Raw genomic sequence first — 10550 nt, forward strand, 5'->3', positions numbered from 1 at the left:
CTAATATTAAACGACACGACAAAGAATGCGTGCGAGAGAGACAGAAAATCAGTCTGAGCGTGACGTCGGGCGCTGCGTAGCCAATGCAAATTGATTTGTTCCTTTTGGCTACAAAAATTATCTGATCTGATCCAAATTCAGCAACTGGATAGATATAGTCATTCTCTATGATTCTGCGTTTTTAGTTTTCTCGAATCTGCAATATTTTGGATGCAACAGATTTTCGTTCTTTGTGGGGGCGGATGGGGATGGGGCGAAATTCTGAGATATACGTTTTATAGTGACATTTTAAAGGAGTGTGTGTACCAAATTTGGTTACTCTAGCCTTAATAGTCTCTGAGATTTGTGGTTGCCTCAGATTTTCGTCCTTTGCGGGGGCGGAAGGGGGTGTGGCGAAATTTGGACACGAAACGGTCAAGGTCCGATATCACAGGAGTGTGGATACCAAATTTGGTTGCTCTGGCTCTTATAGGTTCTGAGATCCTTGAACTCATATTTGGCAATTGGCAAAACCGACTATGAAACCTGTGTGTTAGAGTGAGACAGAGCGAGAAAGAGTGAAATTGTTTTCGTGATTCTGGCTATAATAATTATACGATCTGGTTCAGATTTTGCACTCTAGAAGATATAGTCATCTTCTACGATTCTGCGTTTTTAGTTTTCTCGTATCGTCGAAATTGTGGATGCCACAGATTTTCGCCCTTTGTGGGGGCGGAAGTGGGCGGGGAAAAGTTTTGAAATATTTTTGGAGCAGTGACATATCACAGAAGTCTGGATCCAAAACATCGTTGCTCTAGCTCTTATAGTCTTTGAGCATTAGGCGCTGAAGGGGACGGACAGACGGACGGACGGACAGACGGACAGACGGACGGACGGACAGACAGACATGGCTCAATCGACTCGGCTATTGATGCTGATCAAGAATATATATACTTTATGGGGTCGGAAACGATTCCTTCTGGACGTTACACACATCCACTTTTACCACAAATCTAATATACCCCAATACTCATTTTGAGTATCGGGTATAAAAAACTTTAAATAAATTACAAATACAAAAAATCCTCAAATCAAAATTTTGTTATATATATAAAATAAATTTAAGTAAAATAACTACATTTAATTACGTTATTTTTCAAAAGGAGGGAGATGTAGTATGTGCATATATTGAGTGTACACTGTACCCAATGGTTAACAATAAATGTATCAGCAACACATTGTTGCAGTACACAAACAAAACCACTTCAAGTGAGCGTGCAATATGATCGCCGCTTATGCGCTAAGCTAAGTCAGCATTCCCACGCTGACCACTTGAAGCATATATATATACACATATGTACATACGGCTCTTGCCATCTCGATTATGCTGATAAGACAAATATGTATGAATCCGCTCCGCTGTTGGCGTAACCAGCAGCGCAGCTATGCGGTCTGAGTTATAAGAATAAATTCAATAAAGATATTCTAAAAACCGAAGTCAAACGGCACAGACGTGCCCGGGTTATTACTAAACCAGTGACCTATTACAGAAGCGCCGGCTTGGTGCGGCTTCCTTGCGGGTTCCGAGGTGTTCCAGTGGGGCTTTCGGAATTGGGCCCGATTCGCCCCGTTTTCGTTATGCACTTGTTTTGCCGCTGGCCGTGTGTACCTAGGTGGTTGTCGAGGGGGGATGAGGGTCGCCGGTATGCTCCGCTCCTGGATACTCTCGAGTTCTGTGGCCAACATTGTCAGTTGCGTCAGACTTCTCAGTTCGTGCCTTCGCACATACAGCTGGTACGCCGGGAGGGTGTTGTCATAGATCCGGCTAAGTTCCTTGGCTTCGTCGTACCCGGTGTGGTGCATGAGCAACCGGAGCTCGATGACGAAGTCCTTGAACGGTTCGCCCACCGCTTGTTTGCGGTCCCTGATCTGGTCTTCCAATTGCTCGAAGTACCGGGGAGGCAGGAAAAAGGCTAGGAATTCCTGGCGGAAATCGGCCCATGAGGCGCTCTGGAGTCGGCTGGTGCGGAACCAACGGTTGGTCGGTCGATGAGGAGCTCTGCCATGGCTCGCGGCACGTAGTTCATGTCTACCCCGTACGAGAGGGCAGGCTCTTCCAGTAGTTCGACGAACGACAGTGGGTCGTCCTGCCCGTCGATCTGGATTCCCCACCTTCGGATCCGTTCCGCCATCTGCGCGGCGTGACTGTAGTAGTGGCCGCCTGTGGGGCCATTTCCTCCTGCTGTCGGCAAGATCCTTCTCATGGGCGAAGGCCTTGGCTCCGGGGCGGGGGCTTCGGTAGATCTTCGGCGGTTATCGATGTCGGTGAGGTGCTGGCTTTGCCTTCCATGATTCCTGGAACTTGTAGGCTGAGTTTGGAGTCCGTCTTCCGCTTCTCTGTTGGTGCTGAGGTGTCGGTGCCGCTCGAGCTCCGCCAACCTGACCCAGGCATCGTGTTCGAGGGGCCCGGCGACTAGTTCGGCGAAACTCCTCCGCAAATCTTCCACGTTCCCCTCGCGGCTGAATCCGAATTCCTCCGCGAAGGACTCCAGCTCCTCTCGGTTACGTTTGTGTATCCAGCCGGTACTCACCCCTGGGTTGGCGACGAATTCTCCAGGGTAATACCCGCTGGCCTGTTCCTCTGTGTGGGATTACATCGATCGTTACTTGAGTTGGCTGTTTCGCTGGGCTTGCGCTTTTCCTTCACTAGGGCACCGTGTCGAGCTTCGCGGCTGACGCTTCGAATTTCTTCTCCTGATGACGGCACTGTTCGCGTTTCTCTGTCGCTGTGTCGCGCTTTCGTCTGCTCGTTGCGCAACTCTTGCCGTTGATATTGCGCGAGGTCGGGGTTTTCTTTGGGTTGTTCTCTTGTGTTTTTGCTCTAGCGGCCGTGGGGTTTTATTCCACAAACCCTCGCTGACGTTCCCTTGGGTCCCTGCTCGGGCGCCACTTGTGATGGACCTATTTTAGGCTGAGGTAAGATCAGTCACGTCCAGGGGTCAGTTCACAAGAAATTTGTAGAAATGTGATGGAACCTTAAGGGCGGCGTCAGGGGGCGGCCTGTCGTATAGAGGTGGATCGGGGCTAGAATGGGCGTCGCTCGTCGTGTATACGAAACGACCGTGTGGACTCGAGGTGGGGCGACGTCGGTGCCTGGGCTGATTGGAGTGAACTTACGCAATCGGGTGTTTTTACTTTGCAAATTTGACACTTTATTGTATTTCTTAGCGGTTTAAATGACTTATTTTTAATTGGGCGCCGATGTCTTCTGGTGAGTTCCGGGTACCGCGTCTGTACTCCGGGCCGGGTCTCTGCGTAAGTTGCCTTCTGGTTTTCAGTCGGCGTCTATTTATACGCCAATGGGCGCTGTGTCAGCGGGTTCAGAAGCGCACTTCCGCGTCGGGGTGCACTTTGCCGTTCTGGCGATCGCGGGTTGACCTAGTTCTGTCCCTTGGGTGCTTGCCGTGGGCTTCCGCGGTGTCATCGTTTTGTAGTTGATGAACCCGGAAGGCTGCGCCTGGCCGGTTGCTTGGTCTGGAGTGGTGGAAGTCAGCGTGACCTGGTGTGTTTGGTCAGCGTTATGAAGACGGCGCGTGTCAATCGGTGGCTATGTGTGGAGGGGGGTGTTCGTGTAGTAAATAATGCCTGCGTTCAATTTACGTTGGGCGAGGCGTTGCAATTTAGTAGCCGGGTTTTTATTGGGCGTTGGGAGAGGCGTTGTAGCGAACCCTTTTGGGTTCGTTACACTTGATGACATTATTGTCATCGGAGCGGCGTTGGAGGAACACGTCGACCATCTGCGAGAGGTGTTCCGGAGACTACGGGAAGCAAATCTAAGATTGAACCAAAAGAAATGCAGCTTCTTCCAGAAAAGCATCGTATACATGGGACATGTCATTAGTGAGCAGGGTATACACACCGACCCAGATAAGATCGTCGCCGTCCGGAAGTTGGCCCCACCCAGTTCAATAAAGGAGCTTCGACGCTGCCTAGGAATGGCATCGTGGTACCGGAGGTTTTTCCCAAACTTCGCGACGATTGTACAACCAATGACTAGCCTCCTGAAGAAGGAGAAAAGGTGGATCTGGAGTGACGAACAGCAGGCCGCTCTCGAGGAGTTGAAGGAGAAGTTAACCCGAGCACCCGTCTTAGCCTGCCCAGATTTCGCGGAGAGGTTCCCCTACAAACTGACGCAAGCGTCTACGGTCTAGGGGCCGTCCTGACGCAACAGATCAGTGGAGAGGAGAGGGTCATAGCCTACGCCAGTCGAAGGGTCTTGAAAGCAGAAGAGAACTACTCAGCCACGGAAATGGAGTGCTTAACCATCGTCTGGGCCATCAGGAAATTACGATGCTACCTGGAGGGCTACCAATTCGACGTCATCACCGACCATCTCGCCTTGAAGTGGTTAAACTCGATCAATAATCCAACCGGTCGCATCGCCCGTTGGGCGCTGGAACTCCAACAGTATCGCTTTGACGTGCTTTACCGACGCGGAAGCCAAAACATAGCAGGCGCTCTTTCCCGGCAACCTATCGACACCATACAGCGAGCCCTAGAAGACCTGCCCACCTGCCCCTGGATACAAAGGTTGCTCAAACGTATCCAGTCACGACCAGAGGAATGCAGAGAATTTATAATCGAGAACGGACAGATCTACCGGCAGCCTGGGCACCGACCGATCGAGGAAGAATCTCACCAGTGGAAGTTATGCGTCACCAGTGGCCATCGTAGACGAGTGTTAGAAGAATGCCACGATCACCCGACCGCCGGACACCTAGGAATACGGAAGACTACCACTCGGGTAACCCAACGATATTACTGGCCAGGACTCTACAGAGACGTGGCCCGATACGTGAAACATTGCGAAAGCTGCCAAAAATTCAAGGTGAGCCAGAACAAACCCGCAGGTCACATGTATACGCGACAGGCGAAGGGCCCGTTCGACATCCTTTGCGCGGACTTCGTAGGCCCACTACCCCGCTCAAAGCACGGCAACACGATGCTCCTCGTGTTCTTCGACTCATTCAGCAAATGGGTAGAACTTGTGCCACTCCGGAAAGCCACAACCGCCCACTTGGAGAAGGCGTTCCGAGAGAGGATACTCTGCCGATTCGGGGTCCCGTGGAAGTTTGTGTGCGACAACGGGACACAATTCACTAGTCCGTCCTTCCGGAAATTTTGCGAGGTGGCAGGAATGGAACTCGAGCACACCGCGCCGTATTAGCCTCAGCAAAACCCGACGGAGAGGGCAAACCGGACCATCAAGACAATGATTGCACAATACGTCGACGGGGACCAACGGACCTGGGACGATCTCCTCCCCGAATTAAGCTTGGCCATAAACAGCAGCACGTCGGACACCACGGGCTTCAGCCCGGCCTTTTTGGTACTCGGACGAGAACCAAGGCTACCATGAGCCTTGTACGACGAAGTGACCCCAGGATTAGGAAATGAACCAGAGCCTGCCCACGAGAAGGCGACACGACTGCAGGAAGTGTTCAAGGTCGTGCAGGAGAACACCCAACGAGCATCTCAAGAGCAGAAGAGAACATACGACCTCCGACGACGCGAGTGGCGACCCGAACTAGGAACCCTAGTCCTCCTTCGGCAGCATCACTTATCCAAAGCCGCCGACGGTTTCGCCGCAAAATTGGCCCCTAAGTACGACGGGCCGTACAAGGTAACCCGATTCTTATCTCCCAACGTAGTTCGACTACAGATTCAACGAGGCAAACAAAGGAAAACAGCGAGTTTAGCTGATTTAAAGGCGTTCCACGCAGTGGACCCCCCTGAGGAGAACCCGACGACGCTGGAGAGACCCGAATGACCTGCCGACTTCGTAAGCTACGTATACATCCCCTTATGGGATTAGATAAGTACTATGTAAACATCTTCTTACTCGCGCCGCTCAAGCAGGACAGGGGGAGGGTATTAATACTTCTAGTTAAGACAGGCAGGTTCTAACCGACAGGCATTTTCTCCCTAGAATCGACTGAAGACATGAAGCGCCTAAGAGACGGAAGGCAAGCTCGGTCCCTAGGGGCAAATGGCTACGACGGGACACCCTAGCGGAGACCAGCAGCCTGAAGTCCCGGCACCTGCCGACGAACCAACGACAAACCGGGCTCGCGGCTGGATCGTCGACCCCAATAGGCCACCCGCCTCCGGTCAAGCCCAGCTGAGGCGGGTCGGAGAGGCGACACTTCGACAACCGGACAGGATGCCATGGGGGCAGCGCGCGGCAGCAGTGCCATTGGCATACCCACAGACCTGGACTAACCGCATCCGCAACAGCATAAGCATCATCATCAGCAGCAGCAGCAACAACAACAGCACATTAATCCCCATCCACTGCCCCATGCGCTGCCGCCGTACCTGGACTACGGCCACCCAAGCCATCCCAGTCATGGCCCGTATCCGTATATGGGCGTAGGCGGAAGGGGTGGTGTCATCTACGAGGGCGGGACCTTCCCTCGGAAGAAGGACTGCGCATACCGTCCAACCCGAGCGTCGCCAGCAAGAGCAGCAGCATGGTGAAGAACAGCTCGGGCTCCATCGACCATCACTATGTCACAAGCATGGCTCCGGCCTCGTCGGCCTCCTCCTCGGACCGGGCGCCCGTCTCTCTGATGAGCACGGCCATCCATGCCAGCTTCGGGGTGAGTGTGCCCGGAGGGGGAGCGGCGAACGGGGGAGCAGGTGGCGGCGGAAGTGGCTGTGGCTCGCCCATGCCTCAGGTGCACGTGGAGGTGCTCAGCCATGGGGCTGGAAGCGGCAGCAAACGAAGCTCCAATGTGCCTGCGGATTTTCTCTGCCCTGGAGTCCTTAGAAGAGTCACCATCGACAAGCACGACAAGTCGCTCGGTATCACCATTCAGTGCAACAACAACGGGGGCGGCATCTTCGTGTCGACCGTGGCTGACAAGAGTACCGCGATGCGTCATCAACTCTTGGAAGTGTGCGGCATCCATATGCGGGCGGCCACGCAGGAGATTGCGGCCAATGTGCTGCGGCAGTGCGGCGACTCCTTCACCATGCTTGTCCAGTACAATCCGGAGAGTAAGCAGATGGAGGCCGCAGTCTCAATCACACCCAACCTAATCCCAATCTCTCCCTTTGCAGAGTTCCCTTCGATGGAGTACGAGAAGGGAACGCACAATCTGGAACCAGAATCTCCCCTCAATCACTCGGACTCGCCCACGCCGCGAAACTCGCCGCGTCCACCGGCTCGCAATGTCCTGGCTCCGCTGCCCCTGCAGCCGCTCACCCTCCTGCCGTCGGCGGCGGTGTCGTCCACCGCTCTCCCACCAGTCCATCAAGGATCAAAGCTTCACCGACAGCCTGTAGAACCAGTCGGACATCAGCAGCAGCCAGGACATGCCCTCGTCGGCGGCCACCACAACGACGACCACAGCATCGGTCACCTCGACCGTCTACGATGAGGACCCCAAGCCGGCATTGCCGCCGCCTCCCTTCTCCGTTCCAGCAGAGAGTACGTACAGTCACTCCTATACCTGTTTGACTAACCCATCAGGAAGCGTTTTCGGCTGCAAAATGTGTCGGGTTTTCGTTATTATTTCTCGAAGCTTCACTAATTTCATCAGCCTTGAAAATGTCTGGAGCCTGGAGTTCCTTGGATTTTTGGCGATGTGGCGGTTCTCTCACTCGACTCTCAAACGCAACTTATATTCATTGGAAAGTCTTCTGTCATTGAGCTTCATGGTACTACGATCCTCCTTGAGTGAGTCTCACGTGCACAGCAATAGAATAGGCAAGGGACGAGAATAACGGACAGCCAAGAATAGGGGACGAGACACATAATAGTACGACTGGGAAATACACAGCTATTAGAAGGTTTCAGTTCCTGCACAGCCAACAAGTTCACTGAGTATTATAAGCTGACGATCCGACATGTTGTGCGTGGGAGGTTCAGGGAATCCAGAGTCTACTGTGAGATCTTCAAGATCTACAAATTAAAAACACCTAATCTTGCAGCTCTGCGGTACGTGACGCTGCACATGGACAAATCGAAGAACCTGGGCATCAAGCTGTTTGGCGGCAACAAGGTGGGCTTATATGTGCACGACGTGGCGCCCGGCTCGCCCTCGGACCATGCCGGCATACGCAAGGGCGATCAGATTCTCGAGTACAATGGCGTAGACCTGAGCGGAGTCACCGCCGAGCAGCCGGCCAACGAGATCTCCAAGATCACGGACACCGTCACCATGCTGGTGCAGAACAAGCTGCACAGTATGCACTCCTCCACTCAACTGTGTGACCCCCTTACTAACCCCCATTTTCTTATCCGCGCAGCACTTAAGCAAATAAAAGTCGAGCCGGGTGATTCGTTCTACATACGAGTAGGGTTTGATTGGATCGGAGAGCTGAACGAGGATGATTTGCGCTTTGTGAAGGATGAGGTGCTGTATGTGGACAATACGGTTTTCAATGGCACCTTTGGTCTGTGGTCTGAGAGCCTGGAAGCTGGACGCCATGGGTCATCGAAAGGAGTGCGGCATCATACCCAGTCAAATGAAGTACGTAGCCGATTATCGCTGATTAATATCTTCCATAACTATATGTATGCCATCGCTATTGTCTTGCAGGGTGGAAGATGTAGGCCTCACTAATTATTACCTTGCTACAAAGAGGAGCTGCTCTCGGGCGAGGTGGTCGACTGTGATACGGGTACCGCGCGACGCGGCAGCACCTCAGCTCGGCGTTCGTTTTTTCGTCACAAGAAGAACCAGCGCAGCTCGTCCCGTGACTCCACGGAGACTGCCAGCTTCAGCAATACGCAGCATTCCGGACCTAGGTCTGCTCAACGACGATGGCGGGGCCCTGAGCTATCAGCGTGTGGAGCTCTTGGACTATAAGTTGTCTTCCCACCTCTAAAAGGGGATCTAATATTGTCTTCATGTCACGTAGCGCACACACGTCGTCCTGTACCGATCATTGGACCGTTGTCCGAGTGCCTGATGGATCGCCTCACCATTGACTTTTCCAACTTGTTCAAACTGTGCGAGGTGACGGCCATGGACTGCTCGCAGGAGGCCATGGAGGAGGGAGAACATCAAGGAGAACATCTTCGTGGACTATCGCCGGCGGGGCAACAAGTTCGAGTGCACCACCGTAGAGGCCATCAGCAATGCCTGCAAGAATGTAAGTGGACCACCCATAATTTTTCGGTTAGCTTTTGTAATGCTAGAGTTCTTCCCTTAGGATCGACGTCACTGCATCCTGGATGTGTCGATCTCGGCCGTTGAGCGGCTGCAGATCTATCCGATTGTCCTTCTGCTGCGCTTCAAGTCCGCCAAGCAAATCCGCGATATCCGTGATTTTGGCACTGACAAAATCTCGGCCAAGGCGGTTAAGGAAAGTACGAGCGGGCCATGAAGCTAGAGACTGACTACAAGCAGTACATATCAGGTGGGATTCCAGTGTGTGTTCTTGCCTCCCCAACTTTGTGTGACTCTTGTTTGTTGTTGTTCCTTGCAGCCGTCATACCCGGCGTGAGCATCAAGCACATGTGCACTCAGATCAAGGATGCCGTCGACAAGGAGCAAGACAAGCTGCTCTGGGTGCCCGTCTCGAGTGGCTGATGCCAGCACGGATTTCACACATAGTTTCCTAGATTTAGTTTACGCTAAGTGCCCGAGCCTAGTATTTTGCAATGCGTATCAATATTATCAAGTTTGTATTCGTTTCGTTCAACGCAGAGTATTCTATGGGCGTCCGTCGACGCTGCTGCTGCAACTAATGCTGCAACTGTCGCTGTAGTGGCCGCTGGTGTCGTTGTGATTGCTGCTGGAGTGGCTGCTGCATTGGCTGTGGCTGTTGCCGTAGTGGCTGAGGCTGCTGCTGCCGTCGATGCTCCTGGACAGCGACCCTGTGGGCCAGGAGCCGCTGCCTGGCTGCCTTGTAGGCGCTGCAGACCTTGTAGGCGCTGATGTGGGCGCCCCGGCAGTTGGCGCATCTGGGAGCGACGTTCGGCTTGCTACACTCCGTCGTCAGGTGCCCACCCGCGCATTTCATGCAAACTGTAGCGCGACTACAATATGCGCGGGTGGGGCCAAACACCTGACATCGATGGCACTGGGCGGGGTCACGGGAGACTCCAGGCGTCGCAGCTTTAACACATCGTATTGGCCACAGTCCGGTTTGGGGGCGATCTCAGCCTCGAAGAGGTTGAATTGGCGGCTGCGATCAAATCGAAAGGTGATCACCCTTACAAACCGAACCGTGAACCCCTCGTTCAGCATACTGCTTCGAGTCCAGTCTGGCGGCGTGGAGTGGGAGAGTCCTCAGGTGAGGATCCTCAAGCCACGTTCCTGGCTGGGCTGATGCCCGAACTCGACGTGCCGGATGTCATCGTCGGTGGTAGTGGCAGGGGTGTTTGTAATGGTGATGGCGGTGGTGGTGTTTGTGTTGGTATTGGCAGGTGTATTTGTAATTGTATTTATATTGGCGTCATTATTTTTATTGCTATTGTCTGTATTGTCGGTATTGTCTGTGTGATTGGCTGCTGATTGTCTATGTATTGGCTGTTTTCGATGTTGGTGATGGCT

General features: G+C 53.2%; 1 long non-coding RNA gene across 1 annotated transcript; it reads left to right on the forward strand.

Moving 5' to 3' along the window:
* The first annotated feature begins 9361 nt into the window (after window positions 1–9361).
* Window positions 9362–9693, forward strand: LOC6603869. The gene is made up of 2 exons (XR_003409222.1): window positions 9362–9411; window positions 9481–9693. It is a non-coding gene; the product is annotated as an uncharacterized LOC6603869 (long non-coding RNA).
* The last annotated feature ends 857 nt before the right edge of the window (window positions 9694–10550 follow it).

Source organism: Drosophila persimilis, unplaced genomic scaffold (assembly GCF_003286085.1).
Source record: "Drosophila persimilis strain 14011-0111.01,24,50 unplaced genomic scaffold, DperRS2 tig00000948-arrow-arrow-pilon, whole genome shotgun sequence".
NCBI lineage: Eukaryota > Metazoa > Arthropoda > Insecta > Diptera > Drosophilidae > Drosophila > Drosophila persimilis.